Source organism: Pithys albifrons, chromosome 1, assembly GCF_047495875.1.
Source record: "Pithys albifrons albifrons isolate INPA30051 chromosome 1, PitAlb_v1, whole genome shotgun sequence".
Classification (NCBI taxonomy): domain Eukaryota; kingdom Metazoa; phylum Chordata; class Aves; order Passeriformes; family Thamnophilidae; genus Pithys; species Pithys albifrons.
Window position 1 is genome coordinate 116716315 of NC_092458.1, and position 16525 is coordinate 116732839.

Genomic DNA, 16525 nt, shown 5'->3' on the forward strand with positions numbered 1-16525 from the left:
ACAGAAATTCTGGGAGTCCAGAGCTCATCCAACATTTCCTGGTTCTCTCATTCCCACATTCCTGTCATAGGGAATGTGTCACCCCTGTCCCAATTCCCTGATTCCCCAGGAAGGGGTTCCATGTCCTTTGCTTGGGAAACAGCATTTCCAGGGGGAATGTCCACAAAACCAAAAGGAAAATAGTTCAGGCAGGGGTTGTTTTGGTTGTGGTTTGGGATATCAGGGGCTGGTTTGGGGTATTTGGGACTGTTTTGGTTCTGGTTTGAGGTGTCAGGAGCCGGTTTGGGGTGTCAGGGCTGGTTTGGGGCTGGTTTGGAGCGAGAGGGGCTGGTTTGGGGTGTCAGGGCTGGTTTGGGGTGTCAGGGACTGTTTTGGTTCTGTTTTGGGGTGTCAGGGGCTGGTTTGTGGTGTCAGGAGCTGGTTTGGGGTGTCAGGGCTGGTTTGGTGCTGGTTTCGAGTGAGAGGGGCCAGTTTGGGGTGTCAGGGGCTGGTTTGGGGTGTCAGGGGCTGGTTTGGGGCTGGTTTCAAGTGAGAGGGGCCGGTTTGGGGTGTCAGGGGCTGGTTTGGGGCTGGTTTCGAGTGAGAGGGGCCAGTTTGGGGTGTCAGGGGCTGGTTTGGGGTGTCAGGGGCTGGTTTGGAGTATCGGGGACTGTTTTGGTTCTGGTTTGGGGTGTCAGGGGCTGCTTTGGGGTGTCAGGAGCTGGTTTGGTGTGTCAGGGCTGGTTTGGGGCTGGTTTGGAGTGAGAGGGGCCGGTTTGGGGTGTCAGGGGCTGGTCTGGAGTGAGAGGGGCTGGTTTGGGCTATCAGGGGCTGGTTTGGGGTATCAGGGACTGGTTTGGGGTGTCAGGGGCCGGTTTGGGGTGTCAGGGGCTGGTTTGGAGTGAGAGGGGCTGTTTTGGGGTATCAGGGGCCGGTTTGGGGTATCAGGGGCTGTTTTGGGGTATCAGGGGCCGGTTTGGGGTATCAGGGGCTGGTTTGGGGCCGGTTTGGGGTGAGCAGCAGGACGGGACTCCCCTCCGGGCTGCAGGCAATGCCGGCCAGTGCCGGGCCCCGCCGCTCCGCGCTGCCCTCCCGCTGCCCTCCCTTGGCCCTGCACCGTGCGGGCAGCCCTGGGAGAGCCCCCTGTCCCGGTGCCCCATCCCGGGTCCCCACGGGATCCCCTCCCGTCTCCCCTCGGCCCTGTCCGTGCCCCGCGCCTCGCGGACTACATCTCCCATGATGCCCCGCGGCACCACAGCTCCCGGCGCACCCCGCGGCGCCCCCACCGCACTACAACTCCCGGCACGCCCCGCGCGCCACCCGGGCACTGCCGCCGCCTCACCTCCCCCGCCCGGCTCGCGGACTACACTTCCCAGCGTCCCTCGCGCGGGCGGCCGCCGGCGGAGCTGGGCAGTGGCGCGCGGGGCACGCCGGGAGCTGTAGTGCCGGCGGCGGTAACGGTCCTGCCGGTGGTGCTGCCCCCCCGTCCCTTCCCATTCCCGGCTGGCGGCTGCGGGAGCAGCGGGAAGAGGAGGAGGAGGAGGAGGAGGAGGAGGAGGAAGAAAGGATCGCTGCTGTACCGGCACAGGGGCCGTCGCCGCCCGAGCAGCCGCAGGTGAGCGCAGCGCAGCGCAGGGCAGGGAGGAGGGGACGGGCCGGGCTGGGGCAGCATCACCCACCGCGGGGGAGACGGGGGGGGACGCGACCCCGCACAGCGCTGTCCCCCCGGGACTCTGTGTCCCCGCACAGCGCTGTCCTGTCCCCCGGGGCTGTGTCCACCCGCACAGCGCTGTCCTGTCCCCCCGGGGCTCTGCCCCCCCAGACCCTGCTCTGCCCCCCCGAGCCTGTTGCCCCCCCCTTTCCCCAGGGGCTGTTGTGTGTCCCCCACCCCAGCGCCTGTTGTACCCCCCTCTCCGAGCCTGTTGTCCCTTCCGGGGCTTCTTGAGCACCCCCCGGACTATTGCCCCCCCTCTCGGGCTATTTCTTCCTCCCCAGGACTATTGCCCCCCCCCTCCGTCCCCCCCCGGGCTATTCCCCCCCCGGGCTATTTCCCCCTCTCGAGCTATTGCCCCCCCCGATCTATTACCTCCTCCCGGAGTTATTGCCCCCCCAGCCTATTGCCCCTTCATGGAGCCTGTTTACCCCTCTCATCCCCTGTTGTGTCCCCCCATCCCTATTGCCCCCCAAACCCCTATTGCCCCTCCCCGTTGTGTCTCCCCATCCCTATTGCCCCCCAATCCCTGTTAGCCCCCCATCCCTGCTGTTCCCCCTCCCCGTTTCCCCCCATTCTCTGTTGTGTCCCTCCATCCTTGTTTCCCCCCATCCCCATTGCCCTCCCCATCCCCTGTTGTGTCTCCCCCCTCTTCCTTGTTGCCCCCCCTTCCCTGTTGTTGCCCCCCCTTCCCTGTTGTTGCCCCCCTCCCCATCCACGTTGCCCCCCCAGTGCCAGGATTTGCCCCCCCTGGGCTGGGTGGGTTCAGCCCCCCCAGTTTGGCCCTGGGGAGGCCCCCCCGTGCCAGAGGTGGATGCCAAAGGTGCCCCCAGGGATGGACAACCCCCCCCTTTCCCCCCAAATTATCCAGACTGGCACGTGGGGACGGCCGGAGGAATATCGGGAATATCGACAGCAACTCCCCGGGATGGGAGCTGTGGAATGGGGCTGGAAATGGGCCAAATGGGGCTTAAAATATTCTTTTTAAATGGTGAAAATGGTGTTAAATTGTTAATTGTTGGTGGTGGGGGGAGATGCCGGCACAGCATTCCCAGGAACGGGAGCAGGGACAGCCAGGTCGGGAATGGGCTGTTATTGCTGCTCCCACCCTTGGCTTTATGGGGCTCATTCCCCTTTATTTATTACTCTTATTTTGGGGGATAATTGTGGCTGGAATGCTGTGGTGGGTTTCAGTTCAGCCAAGCCCATCCAGAGTGTGGGAATTGTGCCAGAAAGGTGTGTTGGTTCAGCTTTATGGGAAGCACAGGAGGCTGGAAGTGTGGAAATGAAATAAATATTCATTAGCTAAAAGAGGGTTTGGGGTCTGGGGGCGTTTTTCCCCTCCCCTGCCCATCATGGTGAGCTCTGGTTTGTGTTTCCATAGCCTGAATTCCCTTTATTTAGTGGCAATTGTGGAAAAATGGGCAGGTTGAGGTGGTTTTTTTTCCTCCCCTTTCCTGGACAAAGACGTGTTGTACCAACCAGAGAGAAACCCCCAGTGATTCTATTTCTGGTTTAATCAAACTGTGCTTTAAGGTGCAGTGCTGTGTTTATTCCTGCTGTAAAACAGCCATGGAGGAAGAGCTTTTTTTTTTTTATTTTTTTTTTTTTAATTGTGTGTGTGTGTTTTTAAGGAATGGGAATGATGGAAACACCTTCAGGGAAACATTTTGCTGGACTTGATTGCACCAACTGCATTATTTCATAAAATGTGAGCTGTGGAGTGGTTGTTGATTAGGGCTCAAATTGAGGAGGGGTGTTGAGCAATGTAAAGAAAAAGGAAAATTAATACTGGGAGGTCAAATGCTTCTTTTCTTTTTTTTTTTTTTTTTTTCCCCAGTTCTTTCTCATTTTAAATTTTAACTGTTTCAGGGATTCTCTTGACCTTTATGGCTGAATATAGAAAGAAAAAGCCCAAGCAAGGAATGCTCTGCAGGTTTATCCTTGTGGGATGTGTGTGGTTATTAAAGGACTGATACCAGCAATGAAATATAAATTAAATCTGATTAACTCCTGCTCTGGGAGTTGCAAACACAACTCACCCAGTTTTTCATCCCACCTTTTTCTTTGCCAGGGTAAATGTTGGTGCTTTTCAGAGAGAACCTTGCCCAAATCACGTGGGTTTTATTTCAGGGAATGTGGGCCGAGTGTTCCAGGTATTATTGCTCAGATCTGGGGGGTCCATTTTCCAGCTGCTTAAAATTCCTGGTTGGTGGGAAAGACACTTTTTTTGGAGAGGTGGAATCACATCCATTCTGCTCTGGAACAAAGGGCTTGGAAGCAAAATGCCAGGAGGTGTTTGGGAAATATTCCTGGGAGGGAGAAGCCAAAATAAATGTGGGATAACTGCAGGATTTGGACATTCAGGAGAAGGTGTGGAGGTCTCTGATCCTCTCTGGAATTCCATGGGAGCTCTGCATTGCAGCAGGGAAGTGTCCAGGGGTTTTAAAACCCCCCTGTGCTCCTGAGCTTTTCCAGATCCACATCCATGGATAACAGGGAAAAAAACGGGAAAACAGGTGATGCTGCTGCTCCTGGTGCTCCTGCAGAAATTCCTCAGGCAAATGACACCACTTTGGAGCAGCAGCTCTGGGAAAGGCCTTCAGGACCTCACTGAAAGCATAATTAAAACCATAATTAAATTGAGCCTAAATTGAATTATCCAATCTGCTGGAAGAGCTCGGGAAGCTCGGCTTGGACACAGAGGTGCAAACAGAGCACTGCAGGCAAGGGCAGGGTGGGTGTGAGCCAGCTTTGGGAAGGGTGGATCCAGGTTTGATCCAGGTTTGGGAAGGGTGGATCTGGATTTGGGAAGGTCTGATCCAGGTTTGGGAAGGTCTGATCCAGGTTTGATCCAGGTTTGGGGAGGTTTGATCTGGATTTGGGAAAGTTTGATCCAGATGTTGGGAATATTTGATCTAGGTCTGATCCAGGTTTGGGAAGGGTGGATCCGGATTTGGGAAGGTTTGATCTGGATTTGGGAAGGTTTGGGGAAGGTTGGATCTGGGTTTGGAAAGGTTTGATCTGGATTTGGGAAGGTTTGATCCAGGTTTGGGAAGGTTTGGGGAAAGTCTGATCTGGATTTGTAGAGGTTTGATCCAGGTTTGGGAAGGTTTGGGGAAAGTCTGATCCAGGTTTGGGAAGGTTTGATCCAGGTTTGGGAAGGTTTGATCTGGATTTGATGAGGTTTGATCCAGGTTTTGGGATGTTCCTCAGACAACCATCATGGCATTGGATCTGCTTTCTGGGGAAGTGGGCCATTCCTCTGGGGTGTCACTGCTGGGTCACCGGGTGCTCCCTGCCCTGGGAGCTGTGGCACAGACAGAATTCCACCTTCCCAGAAATCCAGGGGGTTTTGCTGCAGGCGCTTCAGACCCTCCTCCTGGGGTGCTCAGGCACCTCCGTGTTCCCCCAGGAGCCTGGAGCACATTCCCAGCTCCCAGGCTGGAGGCAGTGGACAAGCTGCCAGCAGGGAAGCCCAACTTTTCCCAGAGTTTTCCCTGCCCTTCCCTTGGATCTGGCTCAGGATCCGTGTCCGTGGCCCAGCCCAGCCCTCGGCCCGTTTCCCTTTCCGCAGCTCCAGCGCTCCCTGTGCTTTCTGTTTCCTCTGCAATCCATGAAGTGTCTCCATGGGCATTCTTGCCTTTTGGCCCTGCACTGGGATCTTCCTCATCCGTGGGATCACTTTTGCTGCTGAAATCCAGAGGGTCTCGTGTTCAGTCCCTACAAATGTTCTGGAACCGCTGAATGGGCAGAGACCTCTTGTCTGACTTTGTGGGATCTTCCCCAGGTGCTCAAACAGCCTTTGCTGCTGATTCCAATGGATTGGTCCCATGGGATGCCACTGGATTGGTCCCATGGGATGCCACTGGATTGGTCCCATGGGATGTCACTGGATTGGTCCCTTGGGATGTCTCTGGTTTGGTCCCTTGGGATGTCTCTGGTTTGGTCCCATGGGGTGTCTCTGGTTTGGTCCCTTGGGGTGTCTCTGGATTGGTCCCATGGGGTGCCACTGGTTTGGTCCCATGGGATGTCTCTGGTTTGGTCCCATGGGATGTCTCTGGTTTGGTCCCATGGGATGTCTCTGGTTTGGTCCCATGGGATGTCTCTGGTTTGGTCCCTTGGGATGTCTCTGGATTGGTCCCTTGGGATGTCACTGGGTGGGTACCATGGGATGTCTCTGGATGGGTCCCATGGGATGCCACTGGAGTCTCCTGTCGCTCATCCCTCCTGTGAGCAGGTGAAGGGTTTTGTGTCTGTGACAATAAGGAAAATCCACCTGTCTGGGGATTTTGATTTTTGCCTGTTAAATCCTTGAATTAAAAAATCCTGACTCTTAAATCCCATCCAGTGCCACCCCCTGCTATGGGCTGGGACACATCCCACTACCCCAGGTTGCTTCAGCCTGGCCTGGGACACTCCAGGGATCCAGGGACAGCCACAGCTCCCTTGGGAACCTGTGCCAGGGCCTGCCCACCCTCCCAGCCAGGAATTCCTTCCCAATAAAATGTGTTAAACCTGCTGTTTGGAGAAGATAAGGATGCTGTGGCTTTTGAGGTGCATTCCATCCTTTGGAATCCATGGAAGCTCTTTGTTTGTCCCAGAACCTTGTAGGGAATGAGCTGCTGGGGAGGGTGATGGAGATGAAAGGATTGGAGAATTTTTCCAGAGCTCCTCTGGGTTTTGTTTGCTCTGGATGTGCTGGAACCCCTGAGCATGCACAGGAATTCCCAGGGACTCTGTTGCTTTCATGGAAGGGAAAATCTGGGCCTGTTGATGCTCCCCAACAAAACATTTAGGAAATTATCCTTACAGGATTTGTGAAAGCCCAGCAAAACCACATTCCCATCCTCTGGTTTGCATTTGGTGTCTTTTTCCCCTTCCTCTCCTTCCTCGCCTTGGCTGGAACAGTCACGTGGGACACTGGAAGGTGGGAGAAGAAGTGAGAGCAGGAAAAGGGGGTTTATCGTGGCTTTCATACCTTCTCAAAAGGCAGATTAATGCTGGAGTGCATTTGGAGGCTCAGCATTTGTGCCTCCCTTGTCTCAGCAAGGGTTAGAGATTTGGGAGGATTACTGGAGACAAGCTTAGAGTATTTTATGAGAGGAAAAGTACTAAACTGGCAAAAAATAATGCTGGATGCCATCGTGCCTGCTAGGCATGTCTAATTCTTGGATGAAATGGATAAAGATTGCAGACTGCAGCACAAGTTAAAATAGACCAGAGTGGGGTTTTTCCTTCTCATTTGCTGTAGAACTTAAAAAAAAGATGTGTCTGTTTTATGGCATCCGTGAAAGTTCTTTCTGTGCCCCAAATTAAAGGCCAGGCTTGGGAGACACCAAGTCCCTGGGTTTGGGAAGGGCTGGCTGGGATCCTCTGGATGGTGGAAGTACATCCTGGAGGCTGCTGGGGGGGTTCTCAGTGGTCATTCCCCTCATTTTCAGTTCAGGTTTTTACCCTTGGATTGGTGGGCAATGACAAGTGGCTTCTTCAATGGACAGGGGGGTTTAGGTGGTTGTTTAAAACACTGATTTTTAGGTGATTATCTAAGACAACCCACTGGTGGAGCCTCTGTAGGAACATCTTATTCTGCAAGTATTATTCTTCATTCTTTTTGTCCATGTCATCACTTAATGAGACTTTTAACAGCAGCATTCCATGTATTTTTGAGGTTGTGTGGAATAGGCAGCTGGAATAAGTTTTCCACCTGGATTTGTTCCTGTTTGTTCCTGCACTCAGACCTGAGTGGTGGGACCAGAGTGGGCAGTGCTGGGTTCAGTCTGAGGGGGTCACTTGGCCCCCTGAACACTCTCCTAAAAGTCATCCTGGCTTCTTGTTGTGCTTCCAGGGAGAGGTGAGACCAGTACAAGGAAATGCTTTTTCCACAGGAATTATTTCAGTGTCTGTATTTCAGCTCCTGGAAAAGCAAACAGGGAACAGCTCAGTGTGTTCCCCACGGGGCTGTGCTTTGCAGGGCTGCTGGAGCAGACAGCAGGCACAGAGTGTGCTCCTGGGGGGCTGCAGGGACTGGGGAATGTCCCCTCCCCTCCTGGGAGCAGGGACACTGGGGGGTGACACACTGGCACAGGTTGCCCAGGGAGGGGTGGCTGCCCCATCCCTGGGGGTGTTCCAGGTGTGGTTTGAGTGGATTTCCAGGTACTGCTCCCAAAAGCCTTTTCTTGTCTAAGCCAAAAGGTCCCTTGGTACTCAACACCTTTTCCCTTGGGAGGGAGCTCTTGGTTCCATGCTGGAATGGTGTTGAATTGTGGGCAGGCTCAGCTGGCATCGTGCTGGAAGTGTTTCTCACCTGGCACTGGCTCAGGTTGTGTCCGAGGGGCTCTGGCTCCAGGTTTTCTTCCCTGGATTCTCAGGGCTCCAGTGAATCCCTCTGGGATGGTGCTGGGCTCCCCCCCAGCTGCCTCTGGTGCTGCTGTCACTGCCCTGTCTGTGCCAACCCAAACTCCCTCCTGTGTGCCTGGTGACATTTGCCGTGGGAATGTTTTAATCCAGCTCAACAAAAGTTCTCTGTTCCACTCCGGCCCTTCCCTTTCTCCCGTGGCTCAGGATCTCCTGGAAGGATGGAGCCAGCTGTGTTTGCCAAGGCCTGTTTGCTGTGACACTGAGGTCACTGTCAGTGATTTGGTTGCTGCTCTTTGTGAGTGCAGATCAAACCTGGCTCAGTTTGCCCTTGGCTTGCCCAGAGCTCATTCTGGCAAGTGAGTTCAGATCTACTCGAGTCTCCTTTTTGCTCTCCTGATGTGGTTAGAAATGTTGGTGTTCCAAAGTTTGGATAAAAAACACTCAGAGAACCTGAGATGAGCTCAGTTGGTTAAAACTTTGTTGTAATAATGCCAAGGTCATGGGTTCAATCCCCTGTGTGGGCCATTGACTGAAGAGTTGGACTTGATGATCCTTGTGGGTCCCTTCCAGCTCAGAACAGTCTGGGATTCTGAGTGAGCCCTGGGGGTCTCAGGAGTGGTGGAGGGCTCTGGTTAAACATCCCTGGGGCACCATTCCCTCCTGGAATGCAGAGCTGGTAGAAGAGACCTTGGGAGACTCTGGAGTCCTTCCCTTGAGGCAAAGTCTCTGGAGCATCCCTGGCAAGCAGGTTTCTGATTTTTCCTTCAAATCTTCTTGTTTTGGAGCGGCTCAGCCTCCTTAGGAAGCTTTATAAAATTACCTAAAAGCTTTTCCAGTATCTTAGATATTTTAGGAAGCAATTCTAACCTATGAGGGTGGGCAGGCCCTGGCACAGGTGCCCAGAGCAGCTGTGGCTGCCCCATCCCTGGGAGTGTCCAAGGCCAGGTTAGAGCATCCTGGAATAGTGGGAAGTGTCCCTGCCCATGGCAGGGGATGGATTGGGATGAGCTTTAATGTCCCTCCCATTTGCCCAAAGCATCCTGGGATTTGCTGGTTCTCCCCCTGCACAACTGGCCGTGCCTTTGGTTAATCCCACCAGCCTGTTCTGGTTTGACACAGTTTGATCTCTGCTCATCCATCTTTTACTTTATCCTGTAATTGCTTTCATGAAAGTTGTTAAATAATTTTCCCAGTCTCTTCCCATTGATTATGAGGGGAGTTCAATCTCCCATTTGCTTCAGAAGCTCTTCCAGGCTCTGCCACTGTTTCATTTTTGATCCCAAAAGCACTTTGAAACTTTGGGAGTGAGTACAAGTGGATCATCTATATGCAAATTCCTTATTTTTAACTCTGTATCTGTGGAAAAGCAGCATCTGAAGTGGTGCCTGTTCCCACTGCAGTTGGACTCCACATCTGAAAGGGCTTTTCCAGCCTAAGTGGGTCTGTGATCCCGTTGGAATTTGGTTGGGATGAGAATGACGAGGTACAAACGTCACACAGAGATCACTTATTTAAATCAGCTGCTTTGCAATCCTGATTCCACTACTAAGAGAGATTTTCCTGATTCCCAGCTCCACTCACGTGCTCCCATTTTCCCTGCTGCTGGTGGGATTCCATTTGCTCCTGCTGGTTATCCCGACTCCACAGACAGAACAGAGAACTCATTTTCCTTGTGGATGCTCTGCCTGACTTTGAGCCTCATTTCCCCTTCCCAGTGTCCTTCTCCCGGCTCAGCCTTTCCTGGATGCATCAGCACTTTCATCTGGGAAGGTGTTGATTAGTGGGAAAGGTGCTGGCTCTGCAATTCCCGACTCCTCCTTTCCCTGCAATGCCATTCCGTCACTCAGATCCAGATATTCCCTCATCAGCCTTGTCCCCTTGGCCTTGTTTTTGGGGCTCCTCTTGTTTCCAGTGCCAGGGACAGTGACTGTGGCTGTGCAGGGAATCCATGGATGGAGCATGGAGTGAACAGCATTCTGGAATTCCGAGGCAGCGATTCCTGCCTCTCCCTGAGCTCGGAGAAGCTGCTGCCTGGCTTGGAAGCAGATTCCTGCCTGTTGGAGAGGGTTCCCTTGGCACCCTCGATCCAGTGGGAAGGCAAAGCCTGGCATGGCACTGGGGGAGGGTTGCCAAGCTTCTCCTTGACGTTCCCTCGCAGCTCTTTCCGACATCCCTGCGATCTTTCCCGCTCCATTCCCACTGATGCCGTCTCTGCTCCCAGTATGCCCAGTTCCCTCTGCCCCTGGGAAGAGGGAATCCCTGGCAGCCAGGATTTCTTGGAGCCATCCATGCCAATCCCCCAGGAGTGTTTGCAGAGCCAGAGGAAGCCGCAGGAACTTCTTTGGCTCCATATTCCAAGGTTGGTTTTCCCTGCAGGCACTAAAGTTTGCCTGTGACTTCCCCCACAGGTTTTCCTCTGGATGTCCTTGGCTTTCTCCTGCTTTCCCAATGCCCTTCCCTGTGCTGTGTGTGTTTCCCACCCTCCCCACACCCCCTCATGCTCTCGGTGTGTTCAGCCCTTGGGAAGAATTTTGTCCTCGCATTTTTCAAGACCAGTTTGTGGCCAACTTTAACCATTTCATCCCAAATTCCACAGAACTGAACTGTGTCCCACAGAGATTTTCAGGGATGAATTCACCATCTGGGTCAGGGTTGTGCTGATCTTCATTTCAGGGAGCTCTCCCAGTTCTCCAGCCTTTCATGTTGTGACTTGGGTTTACTGAACAGTATTCCCATGATCCCATCATGGCATCCACTTCTTTCCATGCCCACCACTCCCCTCTAATTCCCAACTGCCTAAGCAGTGCCTCAGTTTCCCATTTGGAATGTGGCAAACAGGGTTGGAAATGCCTGTCCTTCCCAAGGTGGATGAACAAAACGTTGGAAGATGCCACAGTGGTGACTTTCCCCCTTCTTTGGAATGAAGGAATGGGAAGGTCGTTGTCCCTGTGTTGGTGGTCACCTCATTGGGTTCCTTCATGTTTCCCTCATGGAATTTCTTGATTTTAAGCACCACATTATTCCTGTCACGTGGAAATGTCTCTCTCTGACATCAGAAGGCATTGAGGTGTTTTCCTTGTTCCAGTTCCCAATCCAGGCTGGTGCCTTTGGTCTGTTTGGATCCCCTCTCCCAGTGACCCCCATTCCCCAGGACATTCCCCAGGGCTGTGCTTGCCCATCTGGTTTTTCAGCCCGAAGGGACCTCAGCAGGTTTTTCTCCTGGAGCAGGGAAGGCCCTGATTCTGGAATATGTTTTCCTTGGTTTTACCAGGATTTTCTGCCTGTGGAGATAAGCCCAGGGGCTCATGGATTGTGATTTGGTTCCTGTGGTGCCACTGCAGGAAGTTACATCTTTTAGTTTTAGTTTTCACCTGATTTTTGCCTTTTTATTTCTTATTTCTTGCTTTCTGTGAGAGTTCCTATTTACTAAAAGTGGGAAGGACAGGGGGGAAGACAATCCCAGCACATCCTGAGGTGCTGGAGCATTCCAGAAGTATGGGCTGGCCTGAGGGAGGAGAAGACAGGGCAGGGTTTGTTTCCCTGCCCCAAGGAAGACACCAGGAGCTGGTTCCTGTTGGGAATTTCGGGATGTTGCCATGAAGCAAAGGGGGAGCTGAAAAACTCCGGATATCAAATTTAGGGAAGGTGTTTTCTCCTGAAGGTGCTTGGGTGGGGATCAGCACTCCCTGCAAAGCTTTTTACAGTGAAATAATTGAATGGGAGTGTCCATTGGAAGGTTTTGGGGAGTATCCAGAGGCTATTCCTGGGATGGAGAGCGGAAATGTGGTTGCCCTGGAGCAGCTTTTGGGAGTTGTGTTTCCTGCCAGAGTGGGAACAGGAGGAGAGGCTGGAAACCCCCCAGGCCTTTTACATCTTGCTGAATACAGCAGGAAACCACAAAAACTGGGCAAGCAGAGACTCTGCACAAAGGATTCAGAAGCTGCATCCCAGACCTTCCCAAAATACCTGAATCCATGGGGCTGGAATTCCCGAGTTCCCTCTGTGTTTGTTTATTGAGCAGCTCCTGCTTGGAGAGGGCCTAAAATCCCTCTGGTGCCCCAAACAGATCCTGTTCCTGGGATAATTAACCCTGGGGGTTTCTGCCCAGTGAGGGTGATTCCTGGATTTGCAGGGAACGGAGAAAACTCCCAATTAGCAGCAGGAAGTGAATTCAGAGGCACCTCTCAGAGTGGTTTTGTGTGAGAACAGCCAAACCTCAGGGGCTGAGGGGGGTTGAACACTTGAGCTCAGGCTCTCTTTGCAGCAAATCTGTTTGCAAGTCCCAGGCAAGTGAATATCAACTCAATGCTAAGTTAATAATGCCTAAATAAGTTGCCAGTTTTTGTCCTCGCTGGGAAATTAAATCCAGTTGACTGTGCTGAAATTACTGCTGTCAAATTAAGGAGCTCCAAGAGGAGCAGCAGCACTGAAGGCATCCCTGCTAAAAGCCCCAGGGAAGCATCCAGGGAAGCTGGTCCTGAACTTGTGTCCCAGCAAACCAGAACTCTGAGGCCTTTTAGGACCAGGTGATGTTGGCATGCAGAGAAATGTGATATTAACCACATTAGGAACAGCTTAGCAAAGCCAGGATGGGTTTCAATGAACCAGCAGTGGATCCAACAGGATTTGGGGAGCCTGCAGGAGAGAAGGGAGGCCTTGGAGCCCCTTCCAGTGCCTAAAATGCTCCAGGATTGCTGCTGAGGGCCCTGTGTTATGAGCAGTGATGCTCAGGGGGGTGGGGAAACACCAGCATTGATGGTGGAGCAAAAAAAGGCAGGTTTTTTTGGGGGGGGATTTTAGGCTTCTGAGCAAGACAATATTTAGAAGAGAACAGATTTCCTTTCTGTATTTGGTGCCTGTGGCTTCCCTGGTTTCCATCTGAGCATCTCGGAATAGCTCCTGGAACTCGTGGGGAGAGCAGGAAAAGCAAAAATAAACAGGCTGAGGACCAAAAAAACTGCCTAAGTCTGGCCTAGCAGGGGGAGTGCAGGAGGAGGGGGATTTTAGGGAAGCTGTGAGCCCTCCTGGCCCTTGGGTGGGTGACACCAGGGGCACATCTGCCTTCCCAGGGAGCAGGAATTGCGGGAAGGCAGCAGGCCCTGGCACAGGGCTGGTGCTGGGAATGGGAACTTTGGGAATTAGTCTTTGCTCCATGGGCCAACCCTCACCTTAAATAACCACCTGGTGCCAGTTAAAAATTCCTGGAGGGGATGGCACTGTGGGAAAGGGGGTTTGGGATGGAGCCCAAAGGAGCTGGAGAATCCCTGAGCCCTGGCAGGGATTGCAGAGCCAGAAGGTGCCCCCTGAGCCTCCTTCTCTCCAGGCTGAGCCCCCCCAGCTCCCTGTTTATATGAGAGAGCCTCTAAAGGCTGCGAAGTCCACGTGGAAAACCAGATTATTTGGGAATTTGGTGCTTCCCAGGGTGGTGTCTGGTGATGTGCAGTGAGGACCAGCTGAATTGATGCCATGAACCCCCTGAATACCTGCTGTGTGCACACCATTCCTTTCTCCCCACAGGGATCCCATCCCAACCCTGGGAAAATAATGTAGGAAGCTGGAAAAGCTGCAGTTTGAAGGAAAAGAATCCCGTGAGGGCTGGTGGGCTGCAAGGCAGAGACTCTGCTGTCATCCTCAGGTGATGTGCTGGAATTCCTGGATGCCTCCAGGTGATCCCTTGGGGTCCTCCAGACTTCCCGAGGGACAGCCAGGCCCTATTCCCAGAGGTTTCCATGGAAAGTGCCACGTGCACTGATCCATCTCTGTCTGCATTTCAAACCAGAGTGCTGGTGCTTGGGGTGAGCTGAGCATCCCTCAGGTGCTTTGTCAGGGCTCCAGTGCCGGATAAATCCCGGGAAAGGTGAGATCCCAGCCAGGGCTTGGATAATAGAGCAGGATTGGTGGGTTGGACTTGTTTGCCCAAACACTGGGATGTGATGGATCAAAGAGAAAAATGGGCTCAGGGGCTGCTTTGTACCCAAACTTCCTAAAGGAGTTTGGAAAAGGAGCAGCTGAGGGAAGAAATTCAGAGCTTGGGGAAGAACCTTGTGATGAAAAACCCTGGAGTGGGAGGCTCTGGAAGTGCAGGTTGACAGCTCTGTCCTCTTTATCAACCTTTCCTATCGGGATCTGCTGTGGAGGATTTTGAGTTGGATCCTGTAGCCTGGAGAGGGGCTTTGAAAGTCTCTTTTTCATGTTTTTATTTTTTTTTTAGTCAAAGAGTTTTGTTGTGCTGTGAATTAAGATTTGAGTTTCTGGCAAGCTGGTTTTCTTTGGCATCCAGGGAAAAAAGAGCTGGAGAGGTGGAATGCTGATCTCCCAGGGGAGGTGGCTGTGCCTGAGCATCTGGGAAGGAAAGCAAGGGCAGGTTTCCATGGGCCTCATCCCTGCAATTAGTGCTTCCTGCAATTCCTGCTCCTGAGGTAGGAACTGGGGAGTTTGCTTCCATCCTGGACTCTGAGGCAGGGCAAGAAAAGGAGAATTTCCCAGGAAAAATGAGGCTGGAAGTGAGCAGAGTTGCGTGTGGACACAGGGCTGCTCAGAGTCCGTGGGATATCCTGGATTGGGAGGAATCCTTGAGGATCAGCAATTCCAGCTCCTGGGAATTACACTGGCCACAGATGAGGGGTCAGGAAGCTGTGGCTTGGGCACTTCCAGTTTCAGTGGCACTGGAACCAAGCAGTGGGAAATGGGAGATGAAGGTTATTGAAATGATCCATCCCAGCTCCGCTTTGGGGCTCCAGTTTCCCGTCCAGTTCTGAGGATTGAATAGAATGCACTGGGAGACACATGTCCACTGTTTTCAGCTGAAGGAATTGGGATCCAGCTCTCCTGCCCTTGGAGAAAATGCCATTTTTTGCAGTTAAATTTTGCCATTTCAGTCGCTGAAGTGTGTAACAAAAAGTCCTGGGATGATACTCTGCCTTTTTTTAGTCTCTTTTTTTTAAAGATGTTGCCCTGATTAATCCCCCAGTGCTGGGTATGACGGGCTCTCATTTAGCTCAGCCCACACAGCAGAGCTGGGGCTGAGAATAAATCCAAATGTGCTCATTCAACAGCAATCCAGGAGATTGATTTTGTGAAAACATTGCAAGGAGAAACATCATTTCCAGCCATTTGTTCCAACCCGAGGAGAACAACGTGCAAATTGTGATCACTCTGCACTCCAAGTGTCAGCTTTAATTGGAATCTTTCCTAAACCACTTGATTGTTGAATATTGCCAAGAAATTTAACCCCCTTGGAAGAAATCAGAGAGGATCCTGCTATTGAGTTAATTAGGTACAAATTTGAGTGGGGATTTTTTGTAATAAAGAATAAATGATCTATTCAACTCTTCCAGGCCCTGCTTGAGTTACACACACCTGTGTCTGGCTTGTGGAGGATTTTCCTCATTAATTAAGAGCACTTTCCTTGTGTTATTACTTAATTGACTATCACAGGGAAGCTGATGAGACAATGAAATGGTCTTAATTGCACACAAACCAAGTGATGCTCCACCAGTGGAGAGTTCCACGGGGTGACCCTGCTGGGTGTGCTGTGCCAGCAGTGCCAGTGCTGGGTGTGGAAAAGGAGCTGGGAAAAGGCACAGCCACGGGATGGGGGTGAGGGATGGGGGGCAGGATGGGCAGAGGGATTTGGGGTGCTGGGGGGTGAGAGGCTGGATGTGACCCAGCCCTGGATCCTCCATGCCCTGGCTGGTCCCACAGCAGGGCAGGGATGGGGGGATTGTGCCCCTGTGCCCCTCAGGTGAGGCCCCTCACCCTGCAGAGCTGCCCCAGCCCTGGGCAACAACAGCACAAGGACGTGGAGCTGCTGGAGAGTCCAGAGGAGGCCCCAGAGATGCCCCAGGGCTGGAGCCCCTTTGGAGCCAGGCTGGGAGAGCTGGGGGGGTCACCTGGAGAGGAGAAGGGTCTGGAGAGACCTGAGAGCCCCTTCCAGTGCCCAAAGGGACTCCAGGAGAGCTGGAGAGGGACTGGGGACAAGGAATGGAGGGACAGAACACAGGGAATGGCTTCCCACTGCCAGAGGGCAGGGCTGGGTGGATATTGGGAAGGAATTCTTCTCTGTGAGGGTGGGGAGGGACTGGGATGGATTTCCCAGACAAGCTGTGGCTGCCCCATCCCTGGGAGTGTCCAAGGCCAGGTTGGAACAACTGGGACAGTGGGAGGTGTCCCTGCCCATGGCAGGGGTGGCACTGGATGGGCTTTAAGATCCCTCCAACCCAAACCATCCTGTCATTCCATAAATCACACACCTTTCCATAGCCAACCTTCCCCATTTATCCAACTCATTTATGGGATTTCCCAAGTCTGGCAACATTCAATTCTCACCCATCCTGGCTGTTGGTACCAATTCCAGAGGGATATTTGTCTCCCTCCAGTTTCAGACCTGCAACTGCAAAGGTCAATTCCCATCTTTAAAAATTCCCTGGAAGATTTGCCCCTTGTGGAGAGCTCAGGTGGCTCTGCACAGCCAGG

General features: G+C 52.8%; 1 protein-coding gene across 1 annotated transcript in view; it reads left to right on the forward strand.

The window, feature by feature from the left end:
* The first annotated feature begins 1460 nt into the window (after positions 1 to 1460).
* FAM168A (family with sequence similarity 168 member A) overlaps positions 1461 to 16525 on the forward strand; it is a 59952-nt gene continuing 44887 nt past the window's right edge. The window contains exon 1 of the mRNA XM_071564776.1: positions 1461 to 1594. The gene's annotated coding sequence lies outside the window, so the exon portion shown is untranslated. The remainder of the gene's footprint in view (positions 1595 to 16525) is intronic.